We start from the raw sequence: 25934 nt of genomic DNA on the forward strand, positions 1-25934 counted from the left end.
CATACTGTATTTGAAATCTTTAACCCCTTAACGACAAGGCCTATTTTGTTCAGAAAAATGCTTACAAAGATCTGTGGAAATGTAAAAATAAAATCAAGTTAGCAAAGTTATCCACAGAAAAACTAATTGCTAACAACATTAAAATTAATCCCATAAATTGTTACAAATATGTAAACACCAAAAAGAAAAAATCTTATAATACTGGCCCTCTAAAGGATGACCATGGGAATATAATTATAGAGGAGAAAAGGAGAACTGAGATATTAAACACATTTTTCATTGTTGTTCACTAATGAGCTGCTACTGCAACTACAGATGCTTCTGGGCAAATTAAATATTGATAAACCCCTGGCCGAGGCGGCATTCATTGACGTGTATTAAGGGAATTAATCTCACTAATAGACAGACCATTGTATCTCATCTTCTTAAACTCTCGTGGAACAAGATCAGTGTCACAGGATTGGGGGACGGTTGATGATGTACCAATATTTAAGGCTGTGTTCACATCAGTATTGCCCTTCCAGCGAGGGGCTTCGTTGGAGGTTGCTAAAGGTTTCCGTTTGTCACCGTTGTGACAGGGTTCAGTTTTTTGACGGAATCAATAGCACAGTCGACTGCATTACTGATTCAGTCACAAATAACGGAACCCAGTATGCTCGTTCATCGTCTGATTGGATCGTCTTAAATTATGAAAATATTATCGTTGTTGCCAGCACATCTCCCTGTGTAAACTGGGAGACATGCTGCCAACATGATAGAAATGTATAAGGACGAGATGCAAATGGTTTCCGTTTGTCACCGTTGTGTAAGGGTTTCGTTGTTTTGACGGAATAGTGCAGTCGACTACGGTATTGACTCCAACTGAAAGCAACGGAACCCTTACACAACAGTGACAGACAGAAACCATTTGCACCGGATCCGCCACCATTGAAATCAATGGTGATGCAAATGGAAACCTATGGTTTCCATTTGTTTCAGTTTGGATTCCGTTCATGGGTTCCCCTAACTGAAAGGTCTGATGGAACCCATGAACGGAGTCCCGACGCAGATGTGAATGAAGCCTTAGATTCTCCATTCTACAGCGAAAAACAACTTCTGTCTCCTACTCCAGTATAGAGGGAATCACAGTAGAGCACCAATGGCGGGGGATGATCATATGAGTGGCAGTAAGAAAATGTCTCAGTTTAACTGGTTGAAGAGGTTCAAATTATTAATTTAAGTTTTGTCAGTATGTGATGCATGATTTTGTCTGTTTGTGTACACAGAGTTGGGATTACAGCTGGTTCGGAGAACCGAGGTGAAGCGGGAACCCGAAACCGGTCTAGGATGTATCACCATTCGGTGCTTTAGAGATGATGCAGTCGGCACGATGATGTCATCGCGCCGCTGCTGCTGCTTTTGCAGTGGGCAGTGTTGGAGACCCTATCTACAGGGGCCCGATCTACGGGGGATTTTACATGGGTCACTATTTACAGGGCACTCTACAGGTGGCCCTATCTACAGGGGACTCTACAGGGGGCCCTATCTACAAGGGACAGACGTTCGCTCGCACATCAACATTACCACTACTGCCGCCACTGGAACGAGAAGAGAAGAGGAGGAGAAGCAGAGACAAGGAGGAGAAGCAGAGTCGAGGAGGAGAAGAAGCAGAGACGACGAGGAGGAGATCTGCTTACATCCGTCGATGTGCGTGCGAGCGGCCGTGCGCACATGTGCGTAAGCAGCCGTGCTATCTGCAGCACAACCACCAAGTTTGTGTGTGTTCTCGTGGGAGAGAACATAGCACAAGCCGCCCTGACACTGTCCACAGCTGATTGGACAGTGTCAGAGTGAAGACATCACACCCCCTTGCCTGTTAGTTAATTAGAAACGCCCCATTGACAGTTCAGGGGCTTATTTACATATCGGGCGCCAAATATAACGGCACCGATATGTAAATAACGGAGGGAGTTAGAAAAATAATTTTATGTGAGACAGGGTTTGTGAAGCCTTTCATAAAACATGCTGCACTCAGCTGCACATGTTTGGGGAGGTGAAAGGTTCTCTTTAATGAACAAAGTTCAAGCCTTCCTTGCAACCTTCAAAACGGTGTTTGAAGAACATGGCAGGGCATTATCTGGTGCTTCATCACTTCTCAAGCTTCGTCAAGGCATCTCTATTGTTGGGCAATATGCCATGCAGTTTCACACTTTAGCCACAGAACTTCAATAGAACAACAGAACTCCTGTTGCTACTTTGTGGGAGGGTTTGGCAGGTCTCATAGATGAATTGGCCAATCGTACTAATATACGCTTCCGTGAGAGACAAGGTGAGACGGACTGTGCCCTTCAGGTACCTCGACTGACACCTGCCTTTCAGACACCTCTTCTTGCCTTCACCACGGACGAACCCATGCAGGTGGAGAGAATTAAGCTTTCTGCTGAAGAACGTCTAAGTAGATGCACTAATGACTTTTGCCTGTCCTGTGGCGGAAAGACGCACTTTCTAAAGAATTGTCCAGTGGGACCGGGAAACTCAAAATGCCTAGTAAGAGAGGCTACCCTAGGCAGTAAGTCTGGCTTTCAAAAAATGACTATACCTGTCAGTTTGTCTACTGCTTGTGTTTGCTTCACAGTCCAAGCATTTTCTGATTCTGGGTCTGTAGAAAACTTTCTGTGCCAATCCCTAGTCACAAGCTATCAAATATCTGTGCTCCAACTGGACAAGCTACTGTCTATTTCTTCTGTGGATGGGAAGTTATTATCAGGGGTTATGCACCAGGTCACCGAGCCTATCTCAATGCAACTTGGAGCACTTCACCATGAAATTATTTAAATCTACGTACTAATAGATTCCCTCAGTCCTCTTCTCCTGGGTCTGCCTTGGCTTCTAAAACATTCTCCTGTCATTGATTGGATGTTGGCTCAGATAACCCGATGGGGTAACACCTATCATCAGCAATGTCTGCCCATCATTTGTCTGCCAAGGTCTCAAGTTATGGAACAAGTTCTGGACGGTTTACCTAAACCCTATGCCAGTTATGCGGATGTATTCTGCAAACGACAAGCAGAGACTCTTCAACCACATAGATTGTACGATTGTGCCATTGACTCGTAATAAAGGAGACTTTAGTCTATCTGTATTTTGTCCCTTTAATCCATTCCTAAGAATAGCACGTCGATTTGTTGTTGAAAGGCTAATAAAAAAAGCATTAATACCTTAAAAAAAATTAACTCAGGTTTGCTGTTTTAAATTGCAGTCTGAGATAAGGACAGTAGTTACTGTTACTTCAATTACAAACCAGCTGGGAAAAAGTCTGCGAACCTGTGAACCTTCTGTCATGAACTATGGTGAAAGATACATGCTGAATCCACACATAAGTCTGGTAATATCACTATTGATGTCGTCTGATTCTTTATCTTTTTACAAATATTGAGGTTGATTGAATGGATGGTCACTGAACAGACATACACCACTCTGTTTTTGCATCACTTTTGCGACACACATATAGTGGGTAGGATTGGTTCTTTCTGGGTTGTATGTGACGATAGACAACCCGGATTTTCGTTACATAGTGTTTGTCCGGTTAGTCTGTATACACCTTTTAATGGTAATGATTAAAAGTTAATTTTGAAGTAGCTACCTTTGCTGATCTGGTTATATAAAAAAAAAATTGAGGTAACTGGCCAGGCACAAAACCATCTGGTACATGACATATTGACAAGCTTGATAATCTGAATTCACAAAAAATAGTGAGTGAGTCAGAAGAAACGCTCTCGCAGTGGTGAGTAGCGTATAACAGCATCTGGCACTAGTTAGTTATCTAATTAATGAAATTTTTCCTTGACCTTTTATACAGTTGTGTTGTCATTTATTTGGATGATATCCTTGTTTTCTCCCTAGGTCTCTATGCCATGCTTGAAAAAGGTCTCTTCAGGAGATCCAGTCAGCTTTTTCTTGGATATATTATCTCTGATCAGGGACTTCAAATGGATCCAGCTAAATTGTCCACAATACTTAAGCGCCAACATCCCCAAGGACTCAACATCATTTAATGATTCTTGGGATTTGCCAATTGCTATTGACAGTTTATTCTCATTTCTCTTCTCTGATGGCACCCATCTCAGCTCTCACAAAAAATGGTGGGGCATCAATGCAAAAATTTGGACACCTGAAGCTGAATCAGCCTTTTTTAAACTCAAACAGGCCGACATTCTTCATAGACCGGATCGAAGTAAACCATTCATCCTTGAAGTGGATGCTTCGTCTGTTGGCGTGGGCGCTGTACTTTCCCATAAAAAAAAAAGATAGCAAAACTGTTGATTTTTCTCAAAGGCTTTATCTCCTGCTGAGAAACATTATAGCATCGGCGACCGCATACCTTTGGCCAATAAATTGGCTCTTGAAGAATGGAGACATTTACTGGAAGGAGAACATCATCGCATTACTATTTATACCAACCACAAAAACTTATACCGGCACATCATCTGAACCCTCATCAAGCAAGTTGGGCCTTTTTCTTCTCACGATTTAACTTCTTCCTCCATCATTGTCCAGCAGACAAAAACGTGAAGGCCGATGCCTTATCTCGTTCTTTTGACCCTGAAGATCCTGAACCTCTATTTATTATTGATCTTAGTATTATTTATCAGTGGCGCCTGCGGAAATTCTGAACATTCCTCCAAGAACAACTTTTGTTCTTCCCAGTCTACGAAAACAAATTAGTCATTGGGTCATTTTTCCAAGTTCTCTGGACATCCTGGTAGTCAGAAAAATTTAGATCTAGTTTCCCGTCATTATTGGAGGCATTCTCTGACACGGGTCATTAAATATTATGTCGCTGCATGCACTGCCTGTGCTTAAAATAAAGTTTAAAACCAAAGACCTGCTGGATTGTTTATTCTTTTCCAGTACCTGATCTCCTTGGGGCCAAATAGCTATGGATTTTGTTAGACCCGCTGCTCTCTTCCTCCTGGCTGTACAGTGATTTGGCTAGTTATTTACTGCTTCTCGAAGTTGGCACACTCTAATTCCTCTGACTTGTCTTCAGCTAAAAATCTGGTTACTCTCTTTATCAAACACATGTTTTGTTTGCACGGACTTCCTATATGATGTATCCGACAGAGGAGAACAGTTCACTTCAAGATTCTGGAGGGCACTGTGCAACTTACTTAAAGTTAAGTTGGACTTTTCTTCTGCATACCACCCACAATCTAATGGACAATTGGAAAGGATCAATCAGGTATTGGACTTTCTTAGGAATCTTATCTCTCCTCTTATCTCTCCTCTTCAATCTCGTTTTGTTGGAAGGATTTGCTTATATTAATTATACTTTGGTATCTACACAATCTTCACCTTTCTTCCTGGTTTATGATCAACACCCTAGGGTTCCTCCACCAGTTCCAACTCCGTCTCAGGTTCCAGCAGCAAATCTTTCTAATGCCCACTTGTTACGCAATTGGCAAAAAGTCAAATAGTCTATTACCAAAGCAGTAGCTCATTTTAAAAAAAAATGCAGAAAAAAGCACAGAATTCCTCCTCAATTTCTTTTTGGAGACAAGGTCTGACTATCCTTCAAGCACATTAATCTGAGAACTCCATGTTCTAAGTCCCCCCACCCACCCCCGCATCTTTGTCATATGTCATTCTGAAAAAGTAAATTCTGTCTCCTACAAACTCTGTCATTTTCAGTCTTTAAAAATACAGAATTTTTTCATGTATCTATCCTGGTTCTGAACCGGTTTTTGAAGACTACTTCTCCTTCTGCTGCACCTTTTAGTCTAGACACTGAATACACGATCAGCAAAATTTTAGATGCCAAGAGGGTAGATTGGAAGAACTTTAGTCCTGAATAAAGATCCTGGGAACCTGTGGAAAACATTCATGTTTCATCTCTCCTTGGAGACTTTTATCATATGTAGTACCATACGCCTAAGGGGCTTAAGGAGGGGTGTACTGTAATGGCCGTTTCACGCTTGCTTACCTGCGCTTTGCGCCCTACTGCTGCTCATCTGCTCTGAGGTCCATGTCTGGCATCCTCCCTCACCGCTGAAGTACTGCCCTGGGTCCACACTCCCTGACCCTTGATTTCTTAAAGGGCTAGCCAGCTTCCCTGGGTATTTAAGCTCCTCCCCTATCCATGCTCTTTGCCAAAGCAAGTTAGTTCTCCTAATGTTCCTTGTGATCCTAGAGCCTCAGCTGTATCAGTTATAGGATTTGCATGTTTTTGACCTCAGACTGTATCTTGACCATCCTTGCCTGCCACCTGCCCTGACCTTTAACATTGTTACCCGTGATGAACTTCTGCCACCTGCCCTGACTTTCTGCATTGTTACCCATTATGAACTTCTGCCACTTGCCCTGACCATTAGCTACGTGACCCATTTTGTACCTTGCCGCCTGCTTTGAACTTTTGATACACCTGACCATGCTATTTGACACTAACATGTTATGTTGGCCGTCATCCTGGGAGACTATCATGGGGGTAGCGACCTAGGGTCGCCATGCAGCGAAACAAGATCCCTATACAGGGTTGAAAGGGTAAAGACCAGGGGTCCCCTTAGACTCTGCTCCCCAGTTTAGCCCCATGTCAAATTTCTTGGTGAGAAGGTGGGTTCACACCGCCCTCTAGTGGCCCCGTGACAGAAAAAGCCTTGGATCCTGAAAGGACTGCAATGTCTACTCCTTTGCCCATGGACATCTATGAACTTGCCAACTAAGTGGTCCAGCGAGGTTTATGTCAGCAAGAAATTATCCTACCACGTCAGGGAATTTCTTCTCGCCTGGATAGTCTGCAACCTAGATCCTGTACTTCATTTATCATTTCAGTGATCCAGCAAACAGCTGTTGTGACCACTCCAAGAGTGCCCTACATATCAATTCCTCTGCTGCATCTTCTAACTTTTCCATAATTTGGTGGGGACCCTATGATTTCATCAACCAGTGCACTATACAAGCCATGCTTATAAAGCCATGTTTATCATGTAAAAAAATAACTCCATGGACACAAAGCGGTAAAACATCTGACGGCTGAGATTTTCAATCTCTACTTAGAACTGTGCCTGCATTACAGGGAAGGATGAAAACTGTTCCATTTATTAAACATATACTCAATAATAACATAGAAATATATGTCTGTTAAATAAAAAAAATAGGCAACTTTGCTTTAATCCAGGGTTGTAAGAATGAGTACACCCTTGATTAAATGCAATAAACAAGTAACATACTAGTACTTAGTATGTCCTCCACTACTTTTAAATACTATGCTGACACTTCTTGGCATAGAGAGTACAAGTACACAATATTTTGTCATGTTGTTCCACTCCCGAGTAATTTTTGATGGGGAGTTCTGCTGAACATGTCTTTTCAAAATTCTACACAGGTGCTTAATAAGGTTGAGGTTTGAAAAAAAAAAAACCTGGCCACTGCAGCACTTTTACCTTGTTCTTTTTTAAAGTTGGCCATGCACATAGAATTTTGATTGGCCAGAATGTGTCCGTGGGATTGTTCATGTGAACCATCCCTCCAGCAACATGTAAGACTAAACTGGCAGATGAGGAAGAAAAAAAAAAAACACAGACTGGGCTTGCACAAAATAGATAATGATTGGCCGAATTTATCCAATCATGCCATGCACTTGTATCTTCAACTCACCACTGCCAAAAAGATCTGACCTGACCGATCACAGTAGTCCGCCATTGGCCATTGCGAACAATCGTTTGCGTGCAATTTCCCCATTTCGGCTGACAATTATCTTTCGCGTATGGGCAGCTTAAGAGTGCAGCAGTGGTTTTGCAAGAATATTTGGGGTCATTGTCATATTGAAAATGTGTTCATTAACCCGGGGTGTGTAGAGAGACCTTTGGAGCTTATGCATTGCCATATAAATACTTTACCACCACTGTACTTTACTGTGGGATCCAGACACTACTCACTATTCTCCTCCTGCTTGCGACATCATACATTTAGGATGCCATCAGTTTAAAAGATATTGACTTTGGTCTGATCAAACCAGAGTATGGAATCTCAAAAGTCTTGACTTTTAAGAATATAAGCCTTGGCAAAAGATAAACAGGCTCTCTCTTGTGCTTTGGCTTTAGCATTGGCTTCCTGTGTGGACAATTACAATACATCCTTTATGCCGGATGCGTCTCACTGAGGACAATAAAACAGTCGATGCAGTTTGGTGTGCCACAGCTTTTGCCGGTTCAGAAGTAGTTTGTTGGTGATTCTCCAGCACTTTTCTCAGCTAAATTTGCTCATCACGAGGGGAAAGCTCACTGAGACAGTGTAAATATTTTAGAGAGCTTATCAAAAGAAGTTACTTTTGCTACTTTGTTCTGTCTTAACAGTAATTTGGTAATTTTAATGTTCCGTTGCCCTCTTGTGCAATCAAATAATTCTTTTTCTGAAGTTTCCAGACAATTCTCTCAATTTTCAAACAATTACACCAAATACGGTATGGTCCCACCTAGCCGTGTCCACATGCAGCCAAAACCCCACTCACTTGTAATGACTAATGACTGCACGATTTTGCCAGGCAAAACCGTGTGTCTATTCGCCACCGCAAGTGAGCGCCACAATCTGGCTAGATTTACAAGAGCGTTTCCGTTTTGCGTCCGCAAAAAAGGACACGTTTTTCATGTGTTGCAGTTCTGTGTGCCATCAGTGTTTGTTACATGTGGCATCAGTTGTTGATTTCAGTGTTGGTGCACATTTCTTTATGTTCATTTTTTTTTCTCTGCATGCGCACAGAAGCATCGCAAAGGATACACAAAGACCGAAGAAACAAAGGTATGTCTGAGTCTAACTATTAATAGGAATATGTGTATATATGTCTGTTATTTTTATTTTACTTCTACCTATATCTGGATCGATGGAGCCCTGTACGGTGTAGCATCTTGTGGCGCGATTTTGGGTTGCCAGATTTTGCTGATACATTAGACTCTTTGCTCTGTGTGAGCATTTTGGAGTTGGCCCAATGTATTCCTATAAATAGTTAGACTCAGACATACCTTTGTTTCTTCGGTCTTTGTGTATCCTTTGCGATGCTTCTGTGCGCTTGCGCTGTCCGTTGTGACCATGGTTACCAGCTGTCTTGTTAGACGCTGAGACTAATGGGCTTGACAGCCGATCATGCGATATGTATGTCACGTGATTTTTTTGAGCATGCGCAGTTGTACTCTATCGACACCCGGAATTAGAACATTGTGATGCACTGAACCGACCAGCGGTGTATCCCCTTGCTTTTGGGTAAGTGACAGTGATTAGACATATGTATGTACTGTTTCCTATACACCTGCGAACCTACAGCTGTTCTACATAAGTTTGTAATAACGATATGGAGAATTGTGATGCTATTTTTATGGATGTTTTATTGTGTCACTTATATTTTCATATATATTCTCATATGCACATATTGTTACACTATCTTGACACGATGTACCGGTATGATCAGTTGATTATGCTTTTATAAAGTTTGAATCTTTTTACTATATTGTTAAGGATCTGCCAGGCACAGCTTCTGTATCCACGCCCATAGGTAATCAGTCTGCACCTGCTTCTATGTCTGTGAGACTGACTCCATCTTCCACCACTCAGGATGGCAGGCTTAGGAGTGGGAGAGCCTATCATAGCCTGGTCAGACGGAGCTAGCTCCCGCCCTCTGTCTGTTTATACCTGCCTTTCCTGTTCCTCCTTGCTTGTGATTCTTCTCTGTTGGTTTCCTGGCCCTGCTACAGCTTCTTGAACTACTTGTCCCTGCTTTGTATTGACCCTGGCTTACTGACTACTCTTCTGCTCTGCGTTTGGTACCTCGTACACTCCTGGTTTGACTCGGCTTGTTCACTACTCTCCTGCTCTGCGTTTGGCACCTCGTACTCTCCTGGTTTGACTCGGCTCGTTTACTACTCTTGTTGCTCACGGTGTTGCCGTGGGCAACTGCCCCGTTTCCCTTTGTTCTGTGTTTCCTTGTCTGTTGTCTGTCGTGCACTTATTGAGTGTAGGGACCGTCGCCCAGTTGTACCCCGTCGCCTAGGGCGGGTCGTTGCAAGTAGGCAGGGAATGAGTGGCGGGTAGATTAGGGCTCACTTGTCTGTTTCCCTATCCCTGTCATTACATAATCACAAGCCCATATACCTACTCTACCCTGGTCCCTCACACCACTATGGACCCCCTTGAGACCCTGGTTCAGCAAATGCAGGGTCTCTCCCTACAGGTCCAGGCCCTGGCTCAGAGGGTCAACCAGCCTGATGCTACCATGGTAGTACCCCTCACCTCACCTCTTGAACCCCACCTCAAGTTGCCAGACCGATTCTCAGGGGACCGGAAGACTTTTCTCTCCTTTCGGGAGAGTTTTAGGCTCTATTTTCGTTTAAAGCCCCACTCCTCAGGTTCTGAGAGCCAGCGGGTGGGTATAATTATGTCCCGGCTCCAGGAAGGGCCCCAAGAATGGGCCTTCTCCTTGGCTCCTGATGCCCCTGAACTTTCATCTGTTGATCTTTTCTTTTCTGCTCTCGGACTCATTTATGACGAGACTGACAGGACTGCCTTTGCCGAGAGTCAGCTGGTGACCTTACGTCAGGGTAAGAGACCTGTTGAGGAGTATTGCTCTGACTTTAGGAAGTGGTGCGTAGCTTCTCGGTGGAATGACCCTGCCTTAAGGTGCCAGTTTAGGTTGGGTCTGTCGAACGCCCTGAAAGACTTGCTAGTTAGCTATCCCTCTTCTGACTCCCTAGACCAGGTTATGGCTTTAGCGGTACGACTTGACCGACGTCTCAGGGAACGACAACGTGAACGTTTATGTGTTTTCTCCTCTGACTCCCCCATGATGCCTCCCGAGGTTCTGTTGCTTCGTTCTTCCACGGAAGACTCGGAGGTACCTATGCAACTCGGGGCCTCCATGTCCCCCCAACAACGTAGAGAGTTCCGCAGGAAGAATGGTCTCTGCTTCTATTGTGGGGATGACAATCATCAAGTGAACACCTGTCCTAGGCGTATGAATAGGCAGCCGGAAAACTTCCGCGCCTAAGTGATCATCGGGGAGGTCACTTGGGCGCACAGGTATTTCCTGTAAATATGAAACGTAATAAAATCTTGCTTCCCTTTCAGGTCTCTTTTGGTGGTAGGTCTGCTACCGGCAGTGCCTTCGTGGATCCAGGGTCGTCTGCTAATGTCATGTCTGTGGAATTTGCTATGTCTCTAGCTATGCCTTTGATTGATTTGCCTAAACCTGTCCCGGTAGTGGGTATCGACTCCACTCCTCTTGCTAATGGTTATTTTACACAGCATACCCCTGTTTTTGAACTCCTTGTTGGCTCCATGCATTTGGAGCAGTGCTCTGTACTGTTAATGCAGGGATTATCGTCCGATTTGGTTTTAGGCCTTCCCTGGTTGCAGTTGCATAATCCCACGTTTGACTGGAATACTGGGGATCTTACCAAATGGGGTAATGAATGCTTGACGTCATGTTTTTCTGTTAATTCTATTTCTCCCCCTGAGGAGGTGAACACGCTACCTGAGTTTGTTCAGGACTTCGCTGATGTTTTCTCTAAGGAGGCCTCCGAAGTGTTACCTCCTCATAGAGAATACGATTGCGCTATCGATTTGGTACCAGGAGCTAAGCTCCCTAAGGGTAGGATATTTAATCTCTCTTGTCCCGAACATGAAGCCATGAGAGAGTATATCCAGGAATGCCTGGCCAAGGGTTACATTCGCCCCTCTACTTCTCCGGTAGGTGCTGGCTTCTTCTTCGTAGGGAAGAAGGATGGTGGTCTTAGGCCATGCATTCACTACCGTAACTTGAATAAGGTCACTGTAAGGAACCAGTATCCTCTTCCTTTGATTCCTGATCTCTTTAATCAGGTTCAGGGGGCCCAATGGTTCTCTAAGTTTGATCTACGGGGGGCGTATAACCTTATCCGCATCAAAGAGGGGGATGAGTGGAAGACTGCGTTTAACACGCCCGAAGGTCATTTAGAATACCTCGTCATGCCCTTTGGGTTGTGTAATGCTCCCGCGGTCTTCCAGAATTTCATAAATGAGATTTTAAGAGATTACCTGGGGGTATTTCTTGTAGTGTACATTGATGACATACTTGTGTTTTCCAAGGACTGGTCCTCCCACATTGAGCATGTCAGGAAGGTGCTCCAGGTTCTTCGGGAAAACAAACTGTTTGCGAAGACCGAAAAATGTGTGTTTGGGGTGCAGGAGATACCATTTTTGGGTCAAATCCTCACTCCTCATGAATTCCGCATGGACCCCGCCAAGGTCCAGGCTGTGGCGGAATGGGTCCAACCTGCCTCCCTGAAGGCGTTACAGTGTTTCTTGGGGTTCTCTAATTATTACAGGAGATTTATTGCTAACTTCTCGGTCATCGCTAAGCCTCTTACGGACCTCACTTGCAAGGGTGCTGATCTCCTCCGCTGGCCTCCTGAGGCTGTCCAGGCTTTTGAGGTCCTTAAGAAGTGCTTTATCTCGGCCCAGGTGTTGGTTCAGCCCAACCAAATGGAGCCATTTATCGTGGAGGTTGACGCGTCCGAGGTGGGAGTGGGGGCTGTCTTGTCCCAGGGTACCAGGTCCCTCATCCATCTCCGTCCCTGTGCCTACTTCTCCAGGAAGTTTTCGCCCACTGAGAGTAACTATGATATTGGCAACCGCGAACTCTTAGCCATTAAATGGGCATTTGAAGAGTGGCGCCACTCCTTGGAGGGGGCTAGGCACCAGGTAACGGTCCTTACCGACCACAAGAATCTGGTTTTCCTAGAATCGGCCCGGAGGCTAAACCCGAGACAAGCTCGATGGGCGTTATTTTTTACCAGATTCAATTTTTTGGTTACCTATAGGGCTGGGTCTAAAAATATTAAGGCTGATGCACTGTCGCGTAGCTTCATGGCCAGCCCTCCTTCGGAGGAAGATCCTGCTTGTATTTTGCCTCCAGGTATATTAATTTCCTCTATTGAGTCTGATTTAGTCTCTGAAATTGCTGCTGATCAAGGTTCAGATCCCGGGAACCTTCCTGAGAACAAGCTGTTTCTTCCCCTGCAATTCCAACTAAGGGTACTTAGGGAAAATCAAGACTCCGCACTATCTGGTCATCCAGGCATCCTGGGTACCAAGCACCTCATTGCCAGAAACTATTGGTGGCCTGGGTTGCCTAAAGACGTTAAAGCCTACGTCGCTGCTTGTGAGGTTTGTGCTAGGTCCAAGACTCCCAGGTCCCGACCAGCGGGCTTACTACGTTCTTTGCCCATTCCCCAGAGACCTTGGACCCATATCTCCATGGATTTTATCACCGATTTGCCTCCATCTCAAGGCAAGTCGGTGGTAAGGGTTGTAGTAGACCGCTTCAGTAAGATGTGCCATTTTGTGCCCCTCAAGAAACTACCCAATGCTAAGACGTTAGCTACCTTGTTTGTCAAACACATCCTGCGTCTCCATGGGGTCCCTGTCAATATTGTTTCTGACAGAGGGGTACAATTTGTTTCTTTGTTTTGGAGAGCCTTCTGTAAAAAGTTGGAGATTGATCTGTCCTTCTCCTCTGCCTTCCATCATGAAACTAATGGCCAAACGGAGAGCACTAATCAGTCTCTAGAACAATATTTAAGGTGTTTTATCTCTGACTGTCAATATGATTGGGTCTCACTCATTCCCCTCGCCGAATTTTCCCTTAATAACCGGGTCAGTAACTCGTCAGGGGTCTCCCCCTTTTTCTGTAATTTTGGGTTTAATCCACGGTTCTCCTCCGTTTCACCTGGTAGTTCCAACAATCCCGAGGTAGAGGTCGTTCATCGGGAACTGTGCACAGTCTGGGCCCAGGTTCAGAAGAACCTAGAGGCGTCCCAGAGCATACAAAAAACTCAGGCAGATAGAAGGCGTTCTGCTAACCCCTTGTTTATGGTCGGGGATCTGGTGTGGCTATAGTCAAAGAACTTGCGCCTTAAAGTCCCGTCCAAGAAGTTTGCTCCCCGGTTTATAGGGCCGTACAAGGTCATTGAAGTCCCCAATCCTGTCTCCTTCCGACTGGAGTTGCCCCCATCTTTTCGAGTACACAACGTGTTTCATGCCTCCCTCCTTAAACGCTGCTCCCCGTCCTTGGCTCCCTCGAGGAAACCTCCTGTCCCCGTTCTCACCCCTGAGGGGGTAGAATTCGAGGTGGCCAAGATTGTGGACAGTAAGATGGTCCAAGGCTCCCTCCAGTACCTGGTCCATTGGAGAGGATACGGGCCTGAGGAGAGGACTTGGGTACCCGCCCGGGATGTTCACGCTGGGGTATTGGTCAGGAGGTTCCACCTTCGTTTCCCCAATAAACCAGGTCCCTCTAGAAAGGGTCCGGTGGCCCCTCATAAAAGGGGGGGTACTGTTAAGGATCTGCCAGGCACAGCTTCTGTATCCACGCCCATAGGTAATCAGTCTGCACCTGCTTCTATGTCTGTGAGACTGACTCCATCTTCCACCACTCAGGATGGCAGGCTTAGGAGTGGGAGAGCCTATCATAGCCTGGTCAGACGGAGCTAGCTCCCGCCCTCTGTCTGTTTATACCTGCCTTTCCTGTTCCTCCTTGCTTGTGATTCTTCTCTGTTGGTTTCCTGGCCCTGCTACAGCTTCTTGAACTACTTGTCCCTGCTTTGTATTGACCCTGGCTTACTGACTACTCTTCTGCTCTGCGTTTGGTACCTCGTACACTCCTGGTTTGACTCGGCTTGTTCACTACTCTCCTGCTCTGCGTTTGGCACCTCGTACTCTCCTGGTTTGACTCGGCTCGTTTACTACTCTTGTTGCTCACGGTGTTGCCGTGGGCAACTGCCCCGTTTCCCTTTGTTCTGTGTTTCCTTGTCTGTTGTCTGTCGTGCACTTATTGAGTGTAGGGACCGTCGCCCAGTTGTACCCCGTCGCCTAGGGCGGGTCATTGCAAATAGGCAGGGACTGAGTGGCGGGTAGATTAGGGCTCACTTGTCTGTTTCCCTATCCCTGTCATTACATATATGCTCATTTTTTATATTGACTCCTCCCAATGTGGGTTGTATAAATGCCCAGAAATGTTAGTTGTATTTTGCTTGACAAAGGCTGCATGGAGCAGTTGAAACGTTGCTATCCTTTCTCACTGATGGGTGAATAAAAAACCTTTTCTATTTTGATACGAACTCTGGAGTGCTGCCTCTTCTTCCTATTTCGTTTACATTTGGGGATTTATAAGTCGGATCCCTGGAGGCCTGCACCCTGGTACCCTAGAGGTTTGTGTTCTGCTGTGCTGTCCATACTCTCTTTGGATACAGCAATATACACAGTTATGCATCATTTTGCTTAAAGGGGTTGGCCTAAGCCAGGAGTCTCAAGCACGCGGCCCGCGGGCCGCATGCGGCCCCTGGGGCTGTCATCTGTGGCCCGCGGGACACAGAGCCGCTAGTATCGGCTCTGCTCCAAGACTCTGGAATTCCCTGACATCGCTGTCCACATATGAACAGCGATGTCTGGGGCTTCCCCAGAGCCGGAGTCCCGAGCAGAGCGCTGGTGTCGGCTCTACTCCGGGACTCTGTGGAATTCCCCACATCGCTGTCCACATATGAACAGCGATGTCTGGGGCTTCCCCAGAGCCAGTGTCCCGGGCAGAGCGCTAGTACAGGCTCTGCTCCGGGATTCTGTGGAATTCCCTGACATCGCTGCCCATATGTGGACAGTGTGTCAGGGTCTTCCACAGAGCAGAGCGCTGGTGTCGGCTCTGCTCCTGGACTCTGTGGAATTCCCTGACATCACTGTCCACATATGAAGAGCGATGTCTGGGGCTTCCCCAGAGCGGAGTCCCGGGCAGAGCGCTAGTATAGGCTCTGCTCCGGGACGCTACGGAATTCCCTGACATATCTGCCTATATATGGACAGTGTGTCAGGGTCTTCCCCAGAGCGGAGTCCCAGGCAGAGCGCTAGTATCGGCTCTGCTTCGGGACTCTGTGGAATTCCCTGACATCGCTGCCCATATATGGACAGTGTGTCAGGGTCTTCCCCAGAGCGGAGTCCCGGGCAGAGCGCTATTATCAGCTCTGCTCCGGGACTCTGTGGAATTTCCTGACATCGCTGCCCATATATGGACAGTGTGTTAGGGTCTAACCCAGAGCAGAGTCCCGGGCAGAGCGCTATTATCGGCTCTGCTCCGGGACTCTGGGGAAGCCTCTGACATCGCTGTCCATACATCGACAATGATGTCAGGGGCTTCCCCAGAGCAGGAGTCCCAGTGAAGTTAGGAGCACAGCTGGAGTCCCAGGAAGAGCCTACTAGCGCTCTGCCTGGGACTCCAGCTCTGGGGTTGCCCCTGACATCTCTGTCCATATATGGACATTGATGTCAGGAGCAGAGCTGGAATCCCAGGCAGAGTGCCAGAAGTGGCTCTGCTCCGGGACTCCAGCTCTGGGCAAGCCCCTGACATCACTGTGGCAGCATCTGCAGAGGGCACTGTGGCAGCATCTACAGAGGGCACTGTGGCAGCCTCTACAGAGGGCACTGTGGCAGCCTCTACAGAGGGTACTGTGGCAGCCTCTATAGAGGGCACTGTGGCAGCATCTACAGAGGGCACCGTGGCAGCCTCTACAGAGGGCACTGTGGCAGCCTCTACAGAGGGCACCGTGGCAGCCTCTACAGAGGGCACTGTGGCAGCCTCTACAGAGGGCACTGTGGCAGCCTCTACAGAGGGCACTGTGGCAGCCTCTACAGAGGGCACTGTGGCAGCCTCTACAGAGGGCACTGTGGCAGCCTCTACAGAGGGCACTGTGGCAGCCTCTACAGAGGGCTCTGTGGCAGCCTCTACAGAGGGCTCTGTGGCAGCCTCTACAGAGGGCACTGTGGCAGCATCTACAGAGGGCACTGTGGCAGCCTCTACAGAGGGCACTGTGGCAGCCTCTACAGAGGGCACTGTGGCAGCCTCTACAGAGGGTACTGTGGCAGCCTCTACAGAGGGCACTGTGGCAGCCTCTATAGAGGGCACTGTGGCAGCCTCTATAGAGGGCACTGTGGCAGCCTCTACAGAGGGCACTGTGGCAGAATGTAAAGAGGGCACTGTGGCAGCCTCTACAGAGGGCACTGTGGCAGCCTCTACAGAGGGCACTGTGGCAGCCTCTACAGAGGGCACTGTGGCAGCCTCTACAGAGGGCACTGTGGCAGCCTCTACAGAGGGCACTGTGGCAGCCTCTATAGAGGGCACTGTGGCAGAATGTAAAGAGGGCACTGTGGCAGCCTCTACAGAGGGCACTGTGGCAGCCTCTACAGAGGGCACTGTGGCAGCCTCTACAGAGGGCACTGTGGCAGCCTCTACAGAGGGCACTGTGGCAGTATCTAGGGGTGTGTTGCATTATCTACAGAGGGCACTGCGGCCTTATCTACAGAGGGCACTGTGGCCTTATCTAGGGGTGTGTTGCATTATCTACAGAGGGCACTGCGGCAGCATCCACAGAGGGCACTGCGGCAGCATCCACAGAGGGCACTGCGGCAGCATCCACAGAGGGCACTGCGGCAGCATCCACAGAGGGCACTGCGGCAGCATCCACAGAGGGCACTGCGGCAGCATCCACAGAGGGCACTGCGGCACTATCTAAAAAGGGGCTGCCCAATCTTGACATGTGTGCTAACTGAGCCGCCGGACTGCATTTAGCGACACTTAAACTGGAAAGCTGGATTGTTGAAATAAGCACGTGGAGAAATATCTAAAATTTTAAACCTAGCGGTATTATTATAGTAATATAGTGTTATAGTAGTTCAAATAACTAATTGATTAACAATAATTTTGTATTGTATCAAATTTGAAAGTAATGCGGCCCGTCAACGTCCTATTTTTTCTATATGCGGTCCACTTACCCGGCCGAGTTTGAGACCCCTGGCCTAAGCGGTGATGCTGGCAGTATGGGACGTCATCCCTGACCAGCGAAAGCCACCGGAACAGTGGTGCTGGAGCGGCAGGGAACTTAGTAGGCCAAACCCTGCATACAGCCCTTGTTTTACATATCCCAGACAAACCCTTTAACCTAACAGCATACATGCTTCCATCAAAGTGAAAGCTGTCTAATGATGTTTTTACACTCAGGCCTGTAACCATAAGAAGGGGATATCGTCTACAACTAGAGGAAAGAAGATTTAACACGCAGTGAGACTTTGGAACCCGCTGCCACAGGAAGTTGTGATGATTACATAGTAACATAGAACGGTTGACAAAATATATATGTCCATTGGTGGATTCATTAAACAAAGTTCAAGAAGGGCCTTGATGCCTTTCTTGAAAAATATAATATTACAGGTTATGAGTACTAGGTTCTGGAGATGAGACGTTGATGCAGGTATTTATTCTGATTGCCATATTTGGAGTTGGGAAGGAATTTTCCCCTAATGAGGCAATTGGCATCCACCTCATGGCTCCTCTGGATCAACACGGTAGGATTATAGGTTGGACTTGATGGACCTGTGTCTTTTTTCATCTTTATTAACTATGTAACAAGTGAAGTAGAAAGCAAGATGTTTTGGGGAAAGAATAATCCATAAGCATAATGTACAAGTAAGATATGTATTATGTACTACATATAATCTTGTCACATCCTGAATTTATTTTCCTTTAAGGATTTCATCCCAGGGCAAACCTCTTCCACCCTACAAATAATGTCTCATTTGCACATTTCAGATTTAGTCAGTATTTTGCAGCCAAATTCAGAAGCGGATGTAAAGAAGAGGAGCAGTATAACGCTGTATTCACGTGAGCATTGTAACACTCATCTGTGTTTCATCAACTGACTATATTACATCAAAGTTGAATAAGTTGAATGTGTCAGAGTGCGTACCACGTGTCAGTTTTTAACGTACATTTAGCATCAATGATTATTCGTTTTTAATGTCCATCAAAAGAAAAAAAGTGCTTTTTTTCCCCAGCATTTCCTAGAAACCCATCAGTAAACAAATAGAACATAAGCAGATAACGCCAGTGTGCTGTCCAATTTTTTTTGCAGATCCATTGACTTGAATGGGCGGGTCTAACGTGAGAATTGGACCAAAGTACCGCATGCTGCGATTTTCTCTAAAAAGGACTGACAGTCCATGTGGAAAATCAGGCCATTTACATTAATTGGTCAACGTTCAGTCCGTGTGCTGTCAGTTCTACAATCGGACAGCAGACGGACGCGAACGTCGCACATCTGAATAAACGCTATGGGAACGTTCTGACATAGCATCACCCGCATGCGGCCGATGCCCCCTTCACTCGCAGTAGGCAATGACTGCAGGATTTTTCCAGGTATTACTGGCAAAGTAGTTTGGCCATTGGCCAACGCAAGTGAGCGTTGTTTCGGCCGCATGCTGCTGCTGCCGCCGCTACTTCAGGCCATACCTGAAATCTTTCCATTACATTTCCACTTTGTTTAGGATCCAGTCCTGGTTTTGGCTTAAAAATACTGATGCAAAATACTGACCAAATCTGTAATGAGGCTTAATTCTGATATTTAATTTTTGTTTCTATCTACGATATTTGAACTTTATAAAATAACACATTTAGAAACTGCTAGCAACAGATAATATTGCACAGTAAATGTACATAAACATAAGAAATACATACACACCTTGTAACTCATAGCTGATGTCCGGCATGCTGCTTCCCATAAGATGCTACCACACCTATGAAGCTTTTAGTGTAAAGTGAAATTTGCTAAATTAACACAGGAAGGTAATGTGTTCCAGGCTAACTCCACCCACTCAGTGCATCTCTAACTGAGTCACAGTAAGTGACAGTTTGATTTTTTTTCCATTGAAATAACATACTAAACCTCAAGTCTAGTGTAATGACGGGGTAGGGAGACAGACAGGTGAGCCCTAATCTACCCGCCACTCAGTCCCTGCCTACTTGCACGGCCCGTCCTAGGCGACGGCGGACAACTGGGCTTACGCTTAATAAGTGTACGACAGACAAGGGTACACAGAAGCTAAGGGAAATGGGGCAGTTGCCCACGACAACACCGTGAGCAACCGGAGTAGTGAACGAGCCAAGTCAAACCAGGAGTGTACGAGGTACCACACGCAGAGCAGGAGCGTAGTCAGTAAAGCCAGGGTCAAAATGAAGCAAGTTCAATAATAATAGTAGGAGCAGCAGAGCCAAGAAACAGGAAAGAATCACAGGCAGAGGACAAGCAGGAAATGAAGGTATAAATAGACCGAGGGCGGGAGCTAGAACCGTCTGGCCAGGCTGTGATAGGTTATCGCACTCCTGAGCCTACCAGCCTGAGTGCTAGCAGATCGAGTCACTCTATCAGACCTAGGAGCAGGTGCAGACTGATTAACCACGGGCACCGACACAGAAGCTGTGTCTGGCAGAACCTTTACATCTTGTACATAGAATGTTATCTTATATATAATCGGAAGCACAGTTAAGGACACCACGTGGTTTCCGAGGCACAGTTGATTGGACAACGGTTAAGGACACCACGTGGTTTCCGAGACACAGTTGATTGGACACTACATCCTCGCTCAATATCGCTCCCTTCTCCACCTCACAGTGCGAAGGGAGGAGGGTATTTTGTTGCTTCCTGTAGGAGCTGAATCCCTAATCCCCAGCCACAGCTTAGGCGGAATCAGGGTTGCCAACTGTCCGTAAATTTACAAACAGTCCGCAAAAATGGGTGTTTCTTTCTGCCTTCCGTAGCAGAAAAAAACACTGTCCGGGATTTTTCGGCAGTCTACCGGAGCTTTGCACTGCATATGTGCCAAAATGTACATGCGCATTGCAAAGGAATAGTAGGCTGTGGTCGGGCATATTTTCAGCTCCCTCTTGTAGATAGCCACATACAGCTCCCCCTTGAATATAGCTCCACATAGCTCCCCCTTATAGATAGCGCCACACACAGATCCCCCTTGTAAATAGCCACACAGAGCCCCCGTGTAGATAGCCACACACAGTTCCCCCTTGTAGATAGCGCCACACACAGCCCCCCTTGTAGATAGCCACACACAGCCCCGCTTATAGATAGCCACACACAGTCCCCTGTAGATAGCCACACACAGTCCCCTGTAGATAGCCACACACAGCTCCCCCTTGTAGATAGCGCCACACACAGCTCCCCCTGTAGATAGCGCCACACACAGCTCCCCCTTGTAGATAGCGCCACACAGCTTCCCCTTGTAGATAGCGCCACACACCTCCCCCTTGTAGATAGCCACACACAGCTCCCCTTTGTGGATAGCCACACACAGCACCCTTCCCTTGTAAGTAGCTCCGCACAGTCTCCCCTTCCCCTGTACTTAGTGCAAACAAAGCGGAGAGCGGTAGCCTACTGCTACCACTCTCTGCTCTGCCTGACACCACTCACCGTCAGGAGGAGGAGTATGGGACTCCCATACTGCTACCGACATCACTGTCCGTATATGGTATGGACAGTGACGTTGGCAGCAGTGCTGGAGTCCCAAGGCAGAGCATCAGCTGATGCTCTCCTCGGGTGACTCCAGCGATAGGAAACCCCTGAGGTCTCTGTCCATATATGGACACTGACGTCGGCAGCAGTAGTGGAGTCCCCGAGCACAGCATCAGCTAATGCTCTGCCTGGGGACTCCCGTACTGCTGTCGACATCACTGTCCATATATGGACAGTGACAGTGATGTTGGAAGCAATGCTGGAGTCCCTGGGCAGAGCATCAGCTGATGCTCTGCTCAGGGACTCCAGCTATAAGAAAACCCCTGAAGTCGCTGTCCATATTTGGACAGTGATGTCGGCAGCAGTAGTGGAGTCCTCGAGCAGAGAATCAGCTGATGCTCTGCCTGGGGACTCCCGCACTGCTGTGACATCACTGTCCATATATGGACAGTGACAGTGACGTTGGCAGCAATGCTGGGGTCCCCGGGCAGAGCATCAGTTGATGCTCTGCTCGGGGACTCCACTGCTGTCTACGTCGCTGTCCATATTTGGAAAGTGCAAAATTAAAAAGAGAAAGATATATAGGGACTATTGGAGGCGCTGCTACACATGAGAGACAAGTAAAGTGTATATAAGGTAATTTAATTAAATAAGTGTTAGGGATCTGCCAGGTACTTCATCTAGGTATACTCCTGGGATTAATCAATCCACACCTGAGGCCAGACCTGTTCGACTGACACCATCTCCCACCAACCAGGGTGGCAGGCTCAGGAGTGGGAGAGCCTATCGCGGCCTGGTCTGTCGGAGTTAGCTCCGCCCTCTGTCCTTTATTACCTGCCCTGTTCTCTCCCTCAGTGCTTGTAATTCTTTTGGATTCCTGGCCCCACTGCTGCTTGCTCCAGCCTGCTTCTGCCGTGCTTCTGCCTTGCTGCAGTTCTGCTTGACCTGCTTTGCTTTGCCCCTGGCTTGCTTCTGTCTCCTTGCCCGCTTGGGTGTACTCACTTCGTCCTGGTCCTGACTGTCCGTTCGCCGCTCCGTTTCCTCGTGGCGCTCCGTGGCTACTGCCCCTTCCCTTGCATGTTCCCTGTTTGTTTTCCTGTGCACTTAGACAGCGTAGGGACCGCCGCCCAGTTGTACCTCGTCGCCTAGGGCGAGTCGTTGCAAGTAGGCAGGGACAGGGCGGTGGGTAGATTAGGGCTCACTTTCCCTTCACCTCCTTCCGGCCATTACAATAAGCCTGACCTTACATTTCTTGTGTACCGGCTCCAGGACTTGGCAGCAGCACACTCCTAGGATTCCTTGTCTTACAAATTGTACCATCAGAGTTGTGTCTGAATCTTTACAACCACTTTAGGGGAGCACAATCCTGTCTCAACCTATATGAACATTCCTCCTTGGTTTATCTGCAACATGTGGTGCTGTGCATTGTTTTGCTTATAGATCCCATATATGGACAGTGACAGTGACGTTGGCAGCAATGCTGGAGTCTCCAAGCAGAGCATCAACTGATGCTCTGCTCGGGAACTCAAGCTATAGGAAACCCCTGAAGTCACTGACCACATGTCGGGAGCAGTGCTGGAGTCCCGAGCAAAGCGCTAGCTGATACTCTGCTAGGGGACTCCAGCAATAGGCAGTGTGACAGCCTCTTGCGGTCATGCCCTTGATAACACGCCAACACAAACAGCACAGGAAGCAAGCCCTCACTCACGTTGGGCCATGTCGGCACATCATCAATATTAGAAAAGCTCCAGGACTTCCGGGAACAGTTTACCGGGTTTGAACGATACCATTTAGTACCGAATTTTTAATTAGAGTATATTAGTAAGTGACTTCTTTTTACATAAAAATACGAGTGCAAAGCAATTTTTGGTGCCCGGATAACTCCTTTAAATAGTGTTGTTGCTTTTATTTGTGCAGCGCCTTTTTGAATGTTTGCCCCAGTGTGTGTTCCCTATGTGCCTGTTCAGTGCTCCTCTTGTTGTCTGTCTGCACCTGTATGTTCCCCCATGTTTGTTTGGTCCAGGCTGTCCTCCCCTCCATCTTCTGTCAGTGTCATACCTCCTAACGCTCAAGTATTGCAAAGAGGTACAACAGCTGTGGTGCGCATAAGCGTGGCACAGCAATTTTTTTTCTCTGTTAAGCCATGTCTCTAACTCTGCCCATACACACCCAGTTTAGTCCACACAGTATCATGCTCTCATAGTGCCTCCCAGCAGTATAATGCCCCCATAGAACCCCCACACAGTATAATGCCCCATAGTGCCTCCCAAACAGTATAATGCCCCCGTAGTGGCCTCCACACAGTATAATGACCCCATAGCTGCCCCACGCTCACAGTACAATGCCCCATAGTGTCCCCCACACAGTGTACACTACCGTTCAAAAGTTTTAGGTCACCCAGACAATTTTGTGTTTTCCATGAAAACTCACACTTATATTTATCAAATGAGTTGTAAAATGACTAGAAAATATAGTCAAGACATTGACAAGGTTAGAAATAATGATTTTTATTTAAAATAATAATTTTCTCCTTCAAACTTTGCTTTCGTCAAAGAATGCTCCATATGCAGCAATTACAGCATTGCAGACCTTTGGCATTCTAGCTGTTAATTTGCTGAGGTAATCTGGAGAAATTTCACCCCATGCTTCCAGAAGCCAATCCCACAAGTTGGATTGGCTTGATGGCCACTTCTTGCGTACCATACGGTCAAGCTGCTCCCACAACAGCTCTATGGGGTTGAGATCTGGTGACTGCGCTGGCCACTCCATTACAGATAGAATACCAGCTGCCTGCTTCTTCCCTAAATAGTTCTTGCATCATTTGGAGTTGTGCTTTGGGTCATTGTCCTGTTGTAGGATGAAATTGGCTCCAATCAAGCGCTGTCCACAGGGTATGGCATGCCGTTGCAAAATGGAGTGATAGCCTTCCTTATTCAAAATCCCTTTTACCTTGTACAAATCTCCCACTTTACCAGCACCAAAGCAACTCCAGACCGTCACATTACCTCCACCATGCTTGACAGATGGCGTCAGGCACTCTTCCAGCATCTTTTCAGTTGTTCTGCGTCTCACAAATGATCTTCTGTGTGATCCAAACACCTCAAACTTCGATTCGTCTATCCATAACACTTTTTTCCAATCTTCCTCTGTCCAATGTCTGTGTGCTTTTGCCCATATTAATCTTTTCCTTTTATTAGCCAGTCTCAGATATGGCTTTTTCTTTGCCACTCTGCCCTGAAGGCCAGCATCCCAGAGTCGCCTCTTCGCTGTAGACGTTGACACTGGCGTTTTGCCGGTACTATTTAATGAAGCTGCCAGTTGAGGACCTGTGAGGCATCTATTTCTCAAACTAGAGACTCTAATGTACTTGTCTTGTTGCTCAGTTGTGCAGCGGGGCCTCCCACTTCTCTTTCTACTCTGGTTAGAGCCTGTTTGTGCTGTCCTCTGAAGGGAGTAGTACACACCGTTGTAGGAAATCGTAAGTTTCTTGGCAATTTCTCGCATGGAATAGCCTTCATTTCTAAGAACAAGAATAGACAACCTAAAGCGAACCAAAAAGGGACATAGCCCTTAGAGAAATTGTATACGAAATTATATACAAAAATGCAAAATCTTTATTAGATATAATACAACGAATAACACAGAATATAAAAACGAATGAACCATAAATGGAGATACAAACAGTATGGTCAGATAAAAAAGACCATAAACATGCAGAGTCAACCAAACAAGGGTAGCCAGGAAATGCTCAGCTAAAAAAAAGGGAAGGAAAGGATAAACCATACATATGAATTAACCATACCAAAATGGATTTTGGAGTGCTGCCTGTCTGCACATATAATACAACAGAATAAACTAGGAAGATCCTAGCCAGTCACATAGACATGGTTAGTCAAGGAAAGTGGGACTGGAGTAATGAATGAAAAATAAATAAATCATGCAGAAATACAAGGCCAGCACGTACCCTGAAACATGGTGGAGAGCGGAACCGGCAACCCAAATCAGATGGCTGAATAGACGCCTCTGGCTTCATCTGACCATACGGTTTGTATCTCCATTTATGGTTCATTCGTTTTTATATTCCGTGTTATTCGTAGTATTATATCTAATAAAGATTTAGCATTTTTGTATATCATTTAGTATACAATTTCCCTAAGGGCTATGACCCTTTTTGGTTCGCTTTAGGTTGTCTACTTGTGTCAAGGGACCCCTGTGTATGCCAGTGTTTTGGTTGGAGGTTTTTGTAGGTTGTTCTAAGAACAAGAACAGACTGTCGAGTTTCACATGAAAGCTCTCTTTTTCTAGCCATTTTGAGAGTTTAATCGAACCCACAAATGTAATGCTCCAGATTCTCAACTAGCTCAAAGGAAGGTCAGTTTTATAGCTCCTCTAAACAGCAAAACTGTTTACAGCGGTGCTAACATAATTGCACAAGGGTTTTCAAGTGTTTTCTAATCATCCATTAGCCTTCTAACACAGTTAGCAAACACAATGTACCATTAGAACACTGGAGTGATGGTTGCTGGAAATGGGCCTCTATACACCTATGTAGATATTGCATTAAAAACCAGACGTTTGCAGCTAGAATAGTCATTT

The 25934-nt window shown here is 46.5% G+C and overlaps 1 protein-coding gene across 1 annotated transcript in view; it reads right to left on the reverse strand.

Moving 5' to 3' along the window:
* LOC142660307 (capping protein, Arp2/3 and myosin-I linker protein 3-like) overlaps window positions 1-1643 on the reverse strand; it is a 318596-nt gene extending 316953 nt beyond the window's left edge. The window contains exon 1 of the mRNA XM_075836905.1: window positions 1564-1643. The gene's annotated coding sequence lies outside the window, so the exon portion shown is untranslated. The remainder of the gene's footprint in view (window positions 1-1563) is intronic.
* Between the last annotated feature and the right edge of the window lie 24291 nt (window positions 1644-25934).

This window comes from Rhinoderma darwinii, chromosome 9 (genome assembly GCF_050947455.1).
Source record: "Rhinoderma darwinii isolate aRhiDar2 chromosome 9, aRhiDar2.hap1, whole genome shotgun sequence".
Taxonomy (NCBI): Eukaryota; Metazoa; Chordata; class Amphibia; order Anura; family Rhinodermatidae; genus Rhinoderma; species Rhinoderma darwinii.